The sequence below is a fragment of the Monodelphis domestica genome, chromosome 4, assembly GCF_027887165.1.
Source record: "Monodelphis domestica isolate mMonDom1 chromosome 4, mMonDom1.pri, whole genome shotgun sequence".
Lineage (NCBI taxonomy): Eukaryota > Metazoa > Chordata > Mammalia > Didelphimorphia > Didelphidae > Monodelphis > Monodelphis domestica.
In genome coordinates, this window is record NC_077230.1 from 11,286,818 (window position 1) to 11,302,077 (window position 15,260).

At 39.3% G+C, this 15,260-nt stretch overlaps 1 protein-coding gene across 25 annotated transcripts in view; it reads left to right on the forward strand.

Moving 5' to 3' along the window:
- TIAM1 (TIAM Rac1 associated GEF 1) overlaps window positions 1–15,260 on the forward strand; it is a 302,352-nt gene that overhangs the window by 109,419 nt on the left and 177,673 nt on the right. The window contains exon 1 of one of the 25 annotated variants that reach the window (XM_056826014.1): window positions 6,208–6,497. The exons of 23 other annotated variants lie outside the window; for them this stretch is intronic. The gene's annotated coding sequence lies outside the window, so the exon portion shown is untranslated. Of the gene's footprint in view, window positions 1–6,207; window positions 6,498–15,260 lie in introns of those variants that run through there. One more of the 25 variants, XM_056826029.1, reaches the window with a different exon arrangement.

Here is a 15,260-nt window from a genome sequence, read left to right on the forward strand (position 1 = left end):
AGAAGCCAGAAAATAGGCCACCAGAAGAGCTAGCACGAGGGCAGACAAACAAGTCAAAAATTTGTCAATGATGATCAAACACATGTCAGTGATAGCTAAAGCCTCCATTGCTGTTCCTGGGAACAGGGGGACTGGAGAGCTCAGACAAGACTCCCAAAATACCACTATTCACAGAATACCTAGAAAAAAAGAAACAAGATAGAAAATGGAATTATACATGCAATGAGGGCTAAGGGAAGAAAGAATCAAAATAAGAATAAGTATCTGGGGACAAAAAGTGATAAACATTATTCAAGTAGTAGACAATGAAAGTTAGAATGGGGCCAAACAGAATTCAGAGATTTCATGGGGAAAATATTAGAACAAAATCAAAACACTAAAAAAGTAGGTTTTTCTGATCAGAAGCCACTGACTTGGAACATAGACCAAGGGAGCAGAGATATTCTACCAGAAAGCAAGAGCCAGCTAGGTGAAGTGAATGGAATTCAGGGTTGAACCTGAATTCAAATGTGGCCTTGATGTTTATAGCTATGAGAGCCAGGAAAGTCACTTAACTTCTCTGGTTCAATTTGCCTACCTGAAAAATGGGGAAAATAATAGCAGCTACGTCCCAGGGTTGTAAGGATCAAATGAGAGTGTGTGTGTGTGTCTGTGCGCGCGTCTGTCTGTCTGTCTATCTACCTACCTACCTACCTACCTACCATGCTTAGCCTGGCACATAGATGCTTAATAAATACTTACTTCCTCCTTTCCCTTCCATGTTTCAATAAATAATAAATAAAACTCCTGTTTTATTAGAATTAGAAAGCAGAGTAAAAATAGAAAGCATTCACTAATCATCTCCTGAAAGAAACTCCAAGATGAAAGCGTTCAGAAATTTAATAGCCAAAATCCAGAGTTAAAGAAAAAATGTAGCAAACCACCCAGAAGAAAGCTTTCAATTACCAAGGAATGACAGACAGGATTACATAAGACTTGACAGCTACCAATAGAAAGGAGAGGAAATTTATTCTTCACTCTTCTACTTGCATCCTCTTTCTGTTTGCTATCCCAGTGACTGTGAACCCTCTGATGCCAAGGAATAGACTCCATTTCCCACCTCTACATGCTAGTCCCTCTCAGCAATATTATATCTCTTTCCTGATCTTCCCTCCTCTTTCACTGTGCTTCCTGGAATGCCTGCCCATAATTAACCCTCTTCTCATCTTGAACGTTTCTTTTCTCATTTTTTTCATCCTCTGCTACTCATTAAGTCCTGACTCTTTCATGATGATGCTCCATCTTTATTGCCCACCCTTTCCAATATTGATTGCATTTTGACTTCTACTTACCACCTCACTGGTCATGGTAGTGGAGATACTCCTTGCTTCCCACTGCCATTTCTTGTCTCTCTGGGGCTGCAGTACTCTTGCTTCTTGATCTCTCTGCAGCATTTGATATTATTCACCATTCTGTCCTCTTGGATACCCTCTTTTCTGTGGGGTTTTGGTCTCTCTGTCTCTGTCTCTCTGTGTCTGTCTGTCTCTGTCTCTGTCTCTGTCTCTCTGTTTCTGTCTGTCTGTCTCTCTCTGTCTCTCCCTCTGTCCTTCTCTCCCTCCCTCTCTCCCTTCCCCCCGCCCCCTTACATGCCTTCTCCTTCTCAGTCTCCTTTGTTGGATTTTCATCCCTGTCATATCCACTAACTAACTGTAGGGTGTCTTCCAAGACTCTGTCTAGGGCTTTTCCTTCTTTTGCCTCTATACTATCCTCCCGGATAATCTTATCACTTCCCATAGATTCAATTATCATCTCTATGTAGGTGAATCACAATTCTAATATGCATTCCTATCTCTTTCCTGAGCTTTAGTTTCACATTAACAGCTACTTTTAGATAACTTTAATTGAGTGTCCTATAGACATCTCCACTCAACATGGCCAAACAGAACTCATCTTTCTTTTCAAACTTCTTCCCAACATTCTTTTGACTGTGGAGGGCAATTCTATCTTCCTTGTCACCCAGGGCCAAAGCCTTGGTATTATTCTTGATTCAACAGCACCACACATAATAGGGCAGGTAGTGCTGGGCCTGGAGCCAGGAAGACTCATCTCCTAAAGTCAGATTTGGCCTCAGATACTTACTAGCTGTGTGATGATGAGCAAGTCACTTTATTCTGTTTGCCTCTGTTTCCTCATCTGTAAAATGAGCTGGAGAAGGAAATAATAAACCCCTCTGGTATCTTTGCTAAGAAAACCCCACAGGGGGTCACAAAGAGTCAAATATGACTCAACAACAACAGCAGTCTTGGGATGACACTTTACTGTTTTTCTTAGTTTTGTTAGTGAGAAGAAAAGTGTAGGAGAGGCAGCTAGGTGGCTCAGTGGATAGAGCTCTAGACCTAGTGATGAGGGTTTTGGGTTCAAATCTGGCCCCAAATAATTTCTAGCTGTGTTGTCCAGGGCAAGTCACTTAACCTCAGTTACCTAGCCCTTATGGCTCTTGAAACCAATACTGAGAATCCATTCTAAGAAAGAAGGTAAGGATTTATTTTAAAAAGAAAAAAGAAAAAATATGAACATGAACATGAACATGAAGGAATGGAGGAACTTGGACCACATGAACCTCTCTCTTAACTGAACCAGCCCAAAGAAAGCTGAATATACAGGCACATTCACAATTTTGGTATAGCAAAACGAACCAAAGAGCACGTGCCCGGTGGGAAAGGTGGGGCAGACTTAATGGGGAGGCATTTCTGAGGAGGGAAGAGTTAAAAGCAAATACAACTTGGAACTTGGGAGCAAGGATCATGGAGATGAGAGGGTGGGGTCTGAAGAGAAAAGGCATGACCCAGTGGTCAGGATTTGAGAGAGAAGAAAAAAGTAGGTTTTGTAGAGCTAAAGTAGATCACTCTAATATTGCTCCTCTATTACCCCCTTCTTTTGGGGGGAACAAAAAGTAGGAAAAAGGGAAATGTTGCTTAGTGTACTAATTGGTAGATATCAGTTACTTCTAGATCTATTACCACAAAATGAAGAAAAGGCTTATCACAAAAGATTCATACTTGCCCTTCAAATATAATTTATAATATATCACTTCTCTTTTCCTTTCTGGAAGAGACTTGCAGTACCATTGGGGGTTGCTCGACAGATTTCACTTAATTCTCATTGTGTGGTCCCCCTGCAGCAGCCTTATGGTGGGTCTTCGAATCACCCCCACCCTAACTTGGACCTTCCTATTCCAGCACAATCTCAACAATTGTTCTCTTCTCAGTGGAGAAATTGCAGAGTTGCAATCAGTACTTCTTACTGGCAATTACTTTTCAGAAATGACCACCTTTTCAGCCTTAAACGGTCACTGCCAAGATGGGAGAGCCATCAATTAGAACTTTCTTTCGGTGACCTGTCCTCAGGGAAAGAAACATCAAGCAGAAGAGGCAGTTACAGACTTAGATCAAGGGTCTGCATCACCGAGGCAGACACACTTTCTTTCTTCCTTGCACGTATGTACAGCTGCTTTAACAGGAGGAGAGACAATCTCCACCTCTTATTTTGGAAATCCAAGGGAACGTTGGCCTTAGTTGGGTGCCAGCAAAGAGTATGCTTTAAAAGACAAGGGACTAGAAGCCATTTCTCCTCACTCCTTTGGCTCACAGAGTGGGCAGCTCAGTCAACAATCCTTTTTGGTATGGTTTCTTCCCTTTCCAGTCTAGAACAATGTGTTCCTCCCCATGCAGCCAAAGCGTGCATGCCCAGCTCTGTGGGAAGTTCTCCAATCCAACCCCCTACTACATTCTGATGACTTAATTTAATTCCACAATTATTTATTAAATGCCTATTTTGTAACAGGAATTGTGCTAGGCACTGGGGGATACAATGTCAAACATGAAAAAGAGTTCGTACATTTTAGGAATTCATGCTTCCTTGGAGGCATACTCCATGCACACAGATAATAGACACAAAAGAAATCCAGAACATATATAAAATATTTTTAAGGGTTGGGAGAGGCCAGACTAACAGCTGGGGGAGGGGATATGAAAAGGTCTCAAGGCATGTGAGCTCCTCTTTTAAAAATGAGGACTTCTAAGAGAGGGAGAACATTCTAGGCCTGGGGGGATGGTTTGTTCAAAGATAAGGATGCTGAAGATGGGATATCATGAATAGGGAATATCAAATAAGTCACTTTGATTAGACCGTAGTTGGTAAAGAGTAATATGTAATCAGTCTATCAAGACTGGTTGAGACCAGATTTCAAATGTCCACAGTTTTTATGTAAAATTTTACTGTAAAATCCCCTTTGGGTTCCTTCTAGCTAGGGTACTTGGACTTGCAGATTGAGCCCTCAGAGGCTGGTCAGTATCTGGGATTTTAGGTGGGTCTGTACTCTTAACACCCATTTCCTTCCCATTAATAATTCAACAGAAGACTGTCCTTCATGGTTGCATTTCTGCAGATGGACTAGGCAGAGTAGATGCCATACATTCCTCTCCCTCTCAGGAAGCTGGGCTACAGTCTCCTTCAAGCATATACCCTGTCTGAGCTTATACCATCTGGGCTTATGCCTGGATGGTGGAAGTGAAGCACAGCCAGGTTTAACAGGAGTGGCAAAGGTAGCTAATGATTTTTGGTACTACAGGATCTGGAAATGCACTCTTCCTAGAGCCCTCGTTCCCTTCCTAGATGTTCTACAGCTGTGTTCCCAGCTTCTGCTGGTCTCCATCGTCCAACTCTTCTCAGCTACCAGGGGATACGTGGATTGCAGCTGCTTTCTTTCTTGAGTTTTTGTCTCTTTATGTTTGCATTTATCTGTTGGGTTACCGCTGGATGCCACTGGTCCAGTATCCTTTCTTCAAAGTTCCATGGAAGATGTAGGGAGAAGGGGCATGGCCAATTCTTTTCTTGGAGAAGATACTGAAGTGGTTTGCTATTTCCTTGTCTAGCTCATTGTATTGATGAGGAAACTGAGGCAAATAGGATTAAGGGACTTGCCCAGGGTCACACAGCAAGTATCTGAGGCCAGATTTGAACTCAGGAATGCCAAACACTCTCTGCACTGTGCCACCTACCTGCCCATCATTTAACATTAGCTCATCTTTTTTTTTTTGTGGTTCTTCTTTGAAGAAAGTACTTTCCATTATATACTAGTTTTGCAGGTATTACATAACTGCTGGTTTGTCAGCTGTGACACTTTAATGCGTCAAAGATCCCTTGATTTTGTTGTAGTAAGTACTCTTTAGATACAGATAATGTCTCCATGACTTAATAGAAAGTATGTGAGTTGTGGAGGCCAAAAAATTAATCATTCCCTCCCTCATCTGGTGATGAACCTCTCCTAATTTAGCCGGGTTCGCGATGTTGCCAAGATCATTCTCCCCCTTCCTGTTTAGTGGGATTTGCTAGAACTTGTACTCTACTGCTATAGCCTTTGAAAACACAGAGTCAACTTCTCTTCACAATGAGATCTTCAGAGGAGGTATTAGCTGATCGTTTTCTATTAATCTATCTGATTTCCTCAGTGAAGGGTGTGTCTGTTTCTGATGCAGTACCTTCCCCCCCCCCCTCCCCCTTAGGTGTAGTTTCCCAGGGAACAGCATGAGAGGGTCTTAAAATCTGATTGGCCCCAAGTGAGGCATTAAGAGATGGCTAGTCATTTTTGAGATTTTCATCTCATATCTGTGCTGGATATAGAGGTAGCTAGGTGGGTTGGTAGAGATATTAGCTATGTGTCCCTGAGCAAGTCACTTAACCCCTATCTGTCTCAGTTTCCTGAAAATCTGGAAAATGGGGATAATAATAGCGCCTACCTCGGGGTTCTTGTGAGGATAAAATGCAACGATATTTGTAAAGCACTTAGGAGAAGTTAAATGAATGCTTCTTTCCTTCCTCCCATTTGGGAATCCTTTTTGAGAGCTTTTGTTAACTCCTTAAGTAGTCAATCTCGTTTAGTTGGTTTCCTTTAATTCTGTTTGTAGACAGATCCGTGATCTTCGTTTTTTCTCCGAGTCCGTATCTATCGGCAGGATCCTATATTGACTAGCTACAGTACCCGACCTTCTCCCGAGTCATTTCGAACTTTTTATTCCCAAAACCAAACTCGAGCTGCCTCGCTCGCTTCGTGAGTCCCTCAAAGCCTGGCACATGCCGGAACTTTTGACAGTAACTGTCACTCTCCTCGGGAAAGTAGGGTTCATCTAAAATGTATAAATAAGCCCGGGTGGGAGTCGCACCTAGGCTGGAGGCGCTGGCTTCAGGAAGCCCGAGCTCTCCTAGGTGAGAATGCCTGAGGGGAAAACTGCTGGAGAAGGCGGGGAGGCGGGAGGCGGGAGGGGGTGGAGAAGAGAAACAGTCTTTCCAACACACCCAAATGACCAGATTCATCTTCGCCTGAAACTTAATGAGTTACACCCACTCCCTCCGCCAGAAGCTGAGTGGAAGGCAGGCTCGGGCTTCCTCATTTGTGTTACTAGCTGGGAGAGAGCCTGTGAGATGGCAGAGTCGGACAATGTGCTTCTTGCAGATCGGGGGTAAGCTGCCTTTATTCTCCCGCCGGACTTCTTTCTAGTCTGACGCTGGGGCTTTGGGTTACCCGGGAGAGCAGCAGGCTACTGTGGGAATTGAGATGAAACTGAATTTGCCTAAGGAGCCTGCCGGGACCATCCGAAGCTTCCTTCCCAGAATTTCTTTAGTTCCTTTTCAGTCTATGCTATTTAATCGCGATTTCTGAGGTCTATCGTGGGGTTTGGGCTCGTGAGCGTTTTCACCTCGCTTTTGGTCAGCCCGTAGCGAGTGAGGAGGCATAGCCTTGAATACATCCTCCGGGGTAGTGAACCCATTCGCCTTCCTAGGGAGAATGTATATGGGCTCCCGGTACGTCTTAAAGATTGTGTCCTTCATTTCAGTAATTACAGGTTATTGTTATGGAAAACGAGCCCCGGGAACAGCTTCTACTCAAACTGGGCTGGGAAAAAAATCCGAAGAGACATTAGGAAGATCTTGTTTTAGAGCCGGCAGGATTGAAGTTTGGATTTAGAGCTCACGGTGGAGTGCTCAGATTCCTGAAAAAAAAAATGAAGTCACAGAAGGCTGTTCGCCTCCCGTTCTCGTCTATTGAGGCTTTATTTTCTCTAGCTATTAACCAAGCTCCTCGTTAGAAACAATTCAGTTGTGTGGGTGGCGATTTTGCTTCAGCCTTGATTGCTTAATTCTACTTTTGCAAAAATGGAAGTTTGCATGCAGGGCAGTAGCTTTGGAGCTGATTGCGGAGGAAATTCAGTCTGGCAGTTGGAGAATAAACTTGAGTGAAGGCAAAGAAAACATCCTGCACTGCCATCTCTGCCTTTAGTTTGAGCTTTGCATATTTTACTGCCTGTGGCTGCTACTTTGTCTTCTTTCCTAGATACTACAGGTGGTCCCAGGAGTTTGGGGGCTTTCGTTGTCTCATTTTGTAGCTACGCTGTCACCACACACAGTTGCTAGAAACGAGAGAATTATCAAAAGAGCTCCTGAGACCTGTCTGTTGGGTCAGTAGGATGAATATATTTATTGCATGTTACGATGATCCATGCATATGGCTAGACCTCATCTTCACCCTTTACCCTTGTAAAAGCCCCTCAAGTAAAAGTACTTTTACAATTGACTTCACATTAAAACATTATTGAATTGGACCTTTTGGTAGTTTTGTAAAATGAAAAGACCTGTTTAATTGGAACATAATCTTTAGATAAAGGGGGAAATTATTCATAGTTTAGACCTCAGTTGTTAATGGAGCTAATTGAAAACATGATTATTGTGTTTTTATATTAATATTTGTATATTAATTGATAATTTCCAATAGAGTTGGAAAAATTACTGTATAATGATTGGCATTTTAATGAGATCCTTATTAATTTATTCCCCACCAGTCCTAAATACATTTTATTTTTCTAGCCAATAATTGGATTTTGAGCTATCCTCTTGTGTCTCAATCATCACAATTGACTTTTAGTGTAATATGCCTCTCTCACCTTTTTTTTTTTTTTAAATCTTTGTTTTCTGTCTTAGAATCAATAGTATTGGTTCTGAGGCAGAAGAGAGGGAAGGGCTAGGCAATTGGGGTTAAGTGCCTTGACCAGGGTCACACAGGTGAGAAGTGTTTCAGGTCAGATTCAACCTGGACCTCCTGTTTCCAGGTTTAGCTATCTATCCACAGAGCCACCTAACTGCCCCTAATAATTCTTTTTAAAATGCTTTAGTTTTAAAAGGCATTTACAATAAAGTACTGGCCCCCTTTAAGGAGGAAGTCCTTATTGTATTTATTTCTTTATTTGTCTCTGCCATAGAAAATATTTTTGTTTTATTGAAAGATATTCTTTCAGTTATGTCTATCAAAAATTCAGCTTTGGGTTTTATTATATTATTATATACTTGCTGTCATTGTTTTGAGAAATTCTTTCTAAAATTTATTTAAGATTTCATATGTGATTTATAGGTATTTTCAGCTCATCTCATGCTACTGATAGCAAAGCAAATTCCATATGATGACTATGGGAGTTTTTTTATTTTGTTTAGAAATTCTAACAAGAATGCAGAAGAGCTTCTCTTTTTATGTATGCTGCCTTAGACTATCCTGCTGCTCGAGGAGATGATGAACTGATGACTTCCCTTCTACCACCCTACTACCTACCCCCTTGTCTCAATATTCTAACTGTTCCCCAGCCCCTTCCTAATAATCTCAAATTGATATTGTTGTAGTAGGACATCTCACTGAAAAGGGAAGTAGAGGGTAATAGGATGGGGGGAGGTAGGGAAGTTCTTCTTGGATCTCAGAACAAAAGAATATATAGCACTTTGGGGTTATATTTCCCCTTAAGTTTAGGTATTAAGGAGATAAGGAGTGATCTTGGGCATATGGGCCTGCCCTTGGAATAAGATTGCAGAATAAAAGGTCTCAGGCCATCAGCCCCCATCTACCGAGGGCATGTTAGAAGTAGGACCTTCAAAAACTATATTGAATGAAAGCTATTTGGGTATTTTCCCTAGAGTTAAATCTTCAGTCAGGCGGGTGTCCCCATCTTCCCTGATTAATTTTGGACTGCAAGGGTGCCCAGAATCTTCAAGTTCATTTCAGTAAGGATGGACTGTACTTGAAAAATACTCATTCTCTGAAAGTCTCCATTTATATGGTAAATTAGGTGGAGGAGAGATTATTAGGTTTATAAAAGGTTTTTTTTTCCAAACTCTTGTCTTCTGTCCTAGTTTCAGTTCTAAGACAGAAAAGCAGCAAAGACTAGGTAATGAGGGTAAAGTAACTTGCCCAGGTTGATATAGCTAGGAAGGGTCCCAGGCCATTGTGCATTCTTTTAAGTAAAAAACAAAAACAAAAAAACCCTAAAAAGCTTATTGAGTGCTAAAGTGTTTATCAAACGAAATACCCTTTTTTTCTTTCCACTTATTTTTTCTTTCCTTTTCTGAGTGTTGAAATCATTTGCTCCATTTTTAGATTTCTCTATTCCTTTTTGTGGTCAATGTAAGTCAGATGGCCACTTTTCTATAGCCCTAATTTCATTTTGTCCATTTTTGTGGTTCCTTCATTCAACATTTTGTTATCCCTTCATTTAAAATTCAATAATTCCCTTCCTCTTCTCATTTCATTTGTATTTTTTTTTATCTTCCTTATGGCAAGAAAGCCGGCACAAGAGACGAGAACTCTGTGTGTGTGAGTACACCCACGCATAATAGACAGTCCTGGTATAAACTACTAAATTTTGAATTGATACAACATACTCTGAAAAACTTTCTCAGATATTTTATTCTTTGTGTGTCCTTGGGAGGTGGGTTATCAGGCTATGAATGAGTTACTAAAAACTTCATTTCCCCAGCATTCCTTCCATTGTTTGACTACCAGTGACTTTTCCCTAGTGCCCATTTCCCCAGCTGCTTTTGGTTTTTAACACCCTGGAGAAAAAATGGCAACTTTGGTTCATCTCTATTGCCTGTATATGCTATATATATATATATATATATTTTTTTTTAAATCAGCCTCTACTCTTTTACGTTACATTCATTTCCAAGTATGTCCTCCACCTTTCCCTTATGAACCATTCCTTGTAACAAAGATTTCAGAAGAAAGAAAAAAAGCAGTTCAGCAAAACTAGACAAGGCACTGACTGTCTGACAGTGATCAGTTTTTGGTTCACATCTATGATTTCATTGGTAGAGGGAATGCCTAAAAAGAAAGTTCCCTCTATCAATTCTGTTTGACATTTGTTTAGCAACTTAGAGCTTCAGAGCTGCCCAGAGGTGTACTGTGAGCTTAAATGATTTTCCTATGAAGCTACCATATTTCAGAGGCAGAACGTTAAACCTTTGAGCCTATCCTGAAAAATGTATAAGATTAAAAGTGGGGAGGAGAATGACAAGGAAGAGTATATTATCAAAACTGCTCTTTTGGTAACGAGTATGTGACTTGTCTTGGGTTTCATTTGTGCTCTGCCTTTCTCAGCTATGGTGGGACCTTGAGTGGGCTCGATTTACAGGCCAGAATTGGTCTGCTTCTCTTGAGATGCCATGTCAAAGAGGAGATAGAACAGTAGTGCCAGCTGACAGCAGTTTCTGTGGGCTATTTTTGAGTGAGAGGAACTAGGAGAAAATATTTTTGACAAGCAGTATGTGACATTATTCTATTGAAAAGAAAAAAAGAAGGGCAGCTAGATGGCCCAGTGGATACAGAGACTGAGAACCAGGATGTCCTGTGTTCAAATATGACTTCAGACAGTTCCTTACTTGCTTTCGATTCTAAAACAGAAGGTAGGAATAGAGCAGTGATCACTTGTATCAGGGAAGTATCACTCTGGGTAGCTCTTCATAACTGACTAATGGGATGAGGAGGTAGGCAAGAGTTTCAGAAGATGAGCAGGGCATGGGATATTTGAGTACTGTCTCTTCCCCCCTTTCCTTTCTATCTCTTTATCCCTCCTCTCTGTCTCTCTCTGTCTCTTCCTCTCCTCCCTTGCCCTGCCCTCCCTTTCCATCAATACTAAGTATCCATTTGAAGGCAGAAGAATAAGGACTTGGCAATTGAGGTTTAGTGGCTTGCTAGGAAATATCTGAGGCCAGATATGAATTCAGGACCTCCTATCTCCAGACTGGGCTCTCTATCCACCGAGCCACCTAGCTGCCCATGGTCATTATATTTTGCAGTGCCAATGACAATTTTTTAAAAAAATCTTGAAAATTATTTGCACCAATATTAATTATTCAGAATGAAGTGGTAGCGAAATTTTACAGAGAACTCAATATGACCCTCTAAATTAAATCATCATACATTCTGATACTTGATGACTAATAAAACAGGTGGGAATAGGATGTAGAGAAATATATGGGAAAACCTGGTTACGAAGGAAGGAGTGACCGTGGCCAAAGATTTGTCTATTACACAGGAGCCTCATGCCTTTATTGTGAGTGCTCTCTTTGAGACATGGTAGGTTGGCACTAGACATACAAATGCCAAATAACTCTAAAGAATGAAATAGATCATATTATAAAGACAAAAAGAGACTTATTAATATGGGAATTGTCCTTGAATCATCTGGTTTTTTTTTTACAATTAGACCATTTATTAATAAAAGCTAAGATCAGAATTAGTGTAAAAAAAGGAATAATGAGAATAAAATATGGTGTTCAATTGACAATTGAACTAACTTAACCTAAGCTATTTAAACAATTGGCAATCAAAAATGGATACTGAAGCAGAAGAGATATTGTCAATGAGGATAGCAATTTTATTTAGAAGATTAACCAATAACGTGAATTATTGGTTAATCTTATTATAAATTGTTATTTATAATAATGTAAATTAGTTGGCACATCAAGGAAAGACCAAAGGATCCCAGAAAACCACTTAGCAAACTTCTGACTTATGTGCCAGAAAGACAGAGACAAGGATGCCAAAGGCAGTAGTATGAGGTTAGAATGTAAAGTCATTTGTAAATTCTTATGAAGAGAAATGATGTAGAGTTATGAGAAATAACATCTTATAAAGCAGAGAAAAGCAGTAGAGGGTAAAATCAATTTAAAGAAAATCTTGGCAACACAGCCAACTAAGCAAAGTAATCTGAAGGGCATTTAAGGATGAAAATAGAAAGAGGACAACAAATAAAATGGAAAAGATTTTAAAAAATCAACATTATAAACTGCTGGGTCCACTCCTCCCCTGCCCCCAACAAAGACAGTGGAACCATCACACCAGGATGCTAATATTATAATTCCACATGCACTTGAAGGGTTATAAAGATGGGAAAAGCAGCTGAATTGGATCAAGTGCATATAGAGGTATGAAGGTGTGGAGGGATCAGTATTCATTTGAGGAAAAAAAATGTTGGATCTTATCCTCTCAAAAGCCACTGAGAGAACCTTGATAATGAGCAATGTGAACATCTTTTCTTCCATATACATAAAGTCTTTATTAGAGTTATCTTTATACAAATCAAGAACATCTTCAATGGGAAAATTAGGAACAAGTGACCCATAGCCAATTATGGGTTTAATCTCTATCATTTCACAAATAATTGAAAGTGATAGGGAATATGAGAACCCTCTGATATTATTTGTTGATTATGGAAAGGTATTTGTTTCTGTAGACTAAAAAATGCTGTCTTCCAGGGCCTTTTCTTTTATGGGTGTACTCATCAACTCAGTTCAAATTATTTATTTTTTAATTCGGAATTGAATGAACACTAAAAAAGGTGGTACAGAAAACCAGGATTTTATATGAAACCATGAATCTCTACTACATTCAGTTTTTTAAACGTTTTGTGTACATGCCTGTGCATACAGGAATGTATGTATATATACACATGTGTAGGTGCACATATTTACATCTATATATGTCAATTCAAAATGTTCTTTTCAGTACTATCTTGCTGGTGTTTCCTTTTGAACTTTAATTCTGTGATCTGTTGTTCATTTTAAAAAATGACTCAATAATCTTTTTTATTTTGTTTTGGGCTACTTTCTTGCTGGATCCTCACCTCTTTCCTTGAAAGCTCTTCCCTTTGTATTCTCCACTCCAAATAAAGAAATGTATTTCTACCAGGAACAATGGCACTCCTACCAGGAACAGAGTTAATTTGTCCATGATTCCAGATTTGGAGTGTGGTTCACTATACTTCATCCTTCAGGTCTGGGAATTTTCAAACAGCCTTATATCTTAACATACAATAATAGTCCATTATTTCTTCTAATTAATCTAATCATTATAGACAAAGTTCATAAATTCCATTTCATAATGGAAAGAAAAACCAGATGCAGAAAAACTTTTGACAATATGAAGTTCATTTCTGTTAAAAACAAAACAAAACATGTTTTGGAATAAATGGACCTTTCCTTAATGTGGTAACTAAATATAATATAGAATGGGGATAAAATATTGGCCTTTTTGTTAAGATCAGTAGTAAAGCAAGAATTATCTCTTACTGCCTCTAGCAATAAGATACAAAAAAATGGAAGGAATTAACCACAGACAAAGAGAAACAAAATGACTGATTTTTGCAGATGATGTTGATTTACTTTGAGAATCCTGCCTTCCTTCAGTGAATTATTTCCTATTTATCCTGTCTGTATGTTGCTTGCTTTGTGTATATATAGTTGCTGGATGCTGAAGTGTATAATCATAGCAATTACCTCCCAGAGTTGCTGTGATACCAAATGAGGTATTGTAAAATGCATAGAGTAACTGTTAAAGTAAACTGAGGCAAAAAGTTATAAGCACCATCAATTTATTGGTAAAGTAAGAATCTACCAACAAATAGATTCTCAGCTTCCTCAGTAAGCTGTGACCCTGAATGAATCTTTTATAGATCTTGGGGAGTTCAGAACAAAGAACTTAACAGTGTAGGTATCATCATGGGGTTGAAGATAGCATAATTGGTTTCATACTTAAGGGGTGGGAAAGTGGGAAGGGCTAGCAATGACTCCCCCCCACCCCCTTCTATATGACTAAGAAATGTTCATTTTTTGAGTCTACCTGCAAGATAATGGTCCAGACATTTTGGACAGCAAACCAGTTATCCTTGAAGGATTGCTTGGTGGTATAAAGAAATTAGCTTAACTCTCTTGTATTCACACGCAGTTCCCAAGGTCACCTAATTTCTTGAGGGAAGAATAGATCAGTAATTACAGAGAACTGGGTTTCTAAAAGTAACCCATTTTGAATCAGCTGAATCTCTGAACTAAGTTAAAAGACAAAGAGCAATTCCAGAACCAAAGCCAATGAACTGTAAAGAGGATCAATAAGAAGAGTCAATATTGGTCATTTCAATAGTAGGTGCCATATAAATACTAAATCTTGTTATTAATTATTATTATACTGGAAAAGATAAATGATTGAGGCTTTCATATCAGTGGAATGTTCCTGGGAAGGCAGGAAAGTGCTAAATGCCTTCCAAATATGTTTGGTTTGGGGTTTGTTTGATATTGCAGCCTGCTCTTATCTCTCATTCTGTGTGATATTCATTTTTAATTCTTCAGAGAATGTTATATTCTCTGTTCTCCTGTTATGTAGCAACTCTGATAGAATGTTGGTATAAAAACATAGGCCTTTGCTTTGCTGAAGCTCCAATTCATTAAGACAGATTTTCAGTTTCCCACAGGCAATCCAGCCTGCTCATTCTTTAGTTTAATTCTGTAAGCAATTTGTTGTCCATCTGTACTATCTTCCAAACACACACACACACGTGCGTGCACACATGTATTTATATGTATATAGACACACAGTCACAAAACATACACATACATACATATCTACAAGCCTCAAAAGTCTTAGTGAAATTTTAAGCTTTAATACCTTTAAACTGCTCTAAGAATTTTGAGGACTCTGTGTGTGTGTGCTTGCATGCATGTGTATAGGTGTATATTACATATATATATATATATATACATATATATACATATACACACATATATAATTGAAAATCTGTTACCCTAAAAAAAGAACTACATATCCCAAGAGCCCACTGACTTCCTGTCATTACATACTTCCTGTAGACAGAGGATAAAGGGCGTGGGTATTGAGGCACTTCTTCTCTTGGCATGATGTAGAATCAGCAGTGATGGTGGTAAAGTGGGGAAATTAGAAAATGGCTAACCAGCCACGGGCACGTGGTTTTTATTTTTATGTTGTATCCTCTTTATTCCTTGATTTCTAGTGATCATTTAATAAACTTCCTAAACTATAATATTTTATTATTTGAGATATAAATTTAATTTTTACATACATATGCACACACTTGTGTGTTCATCCAAATACATGT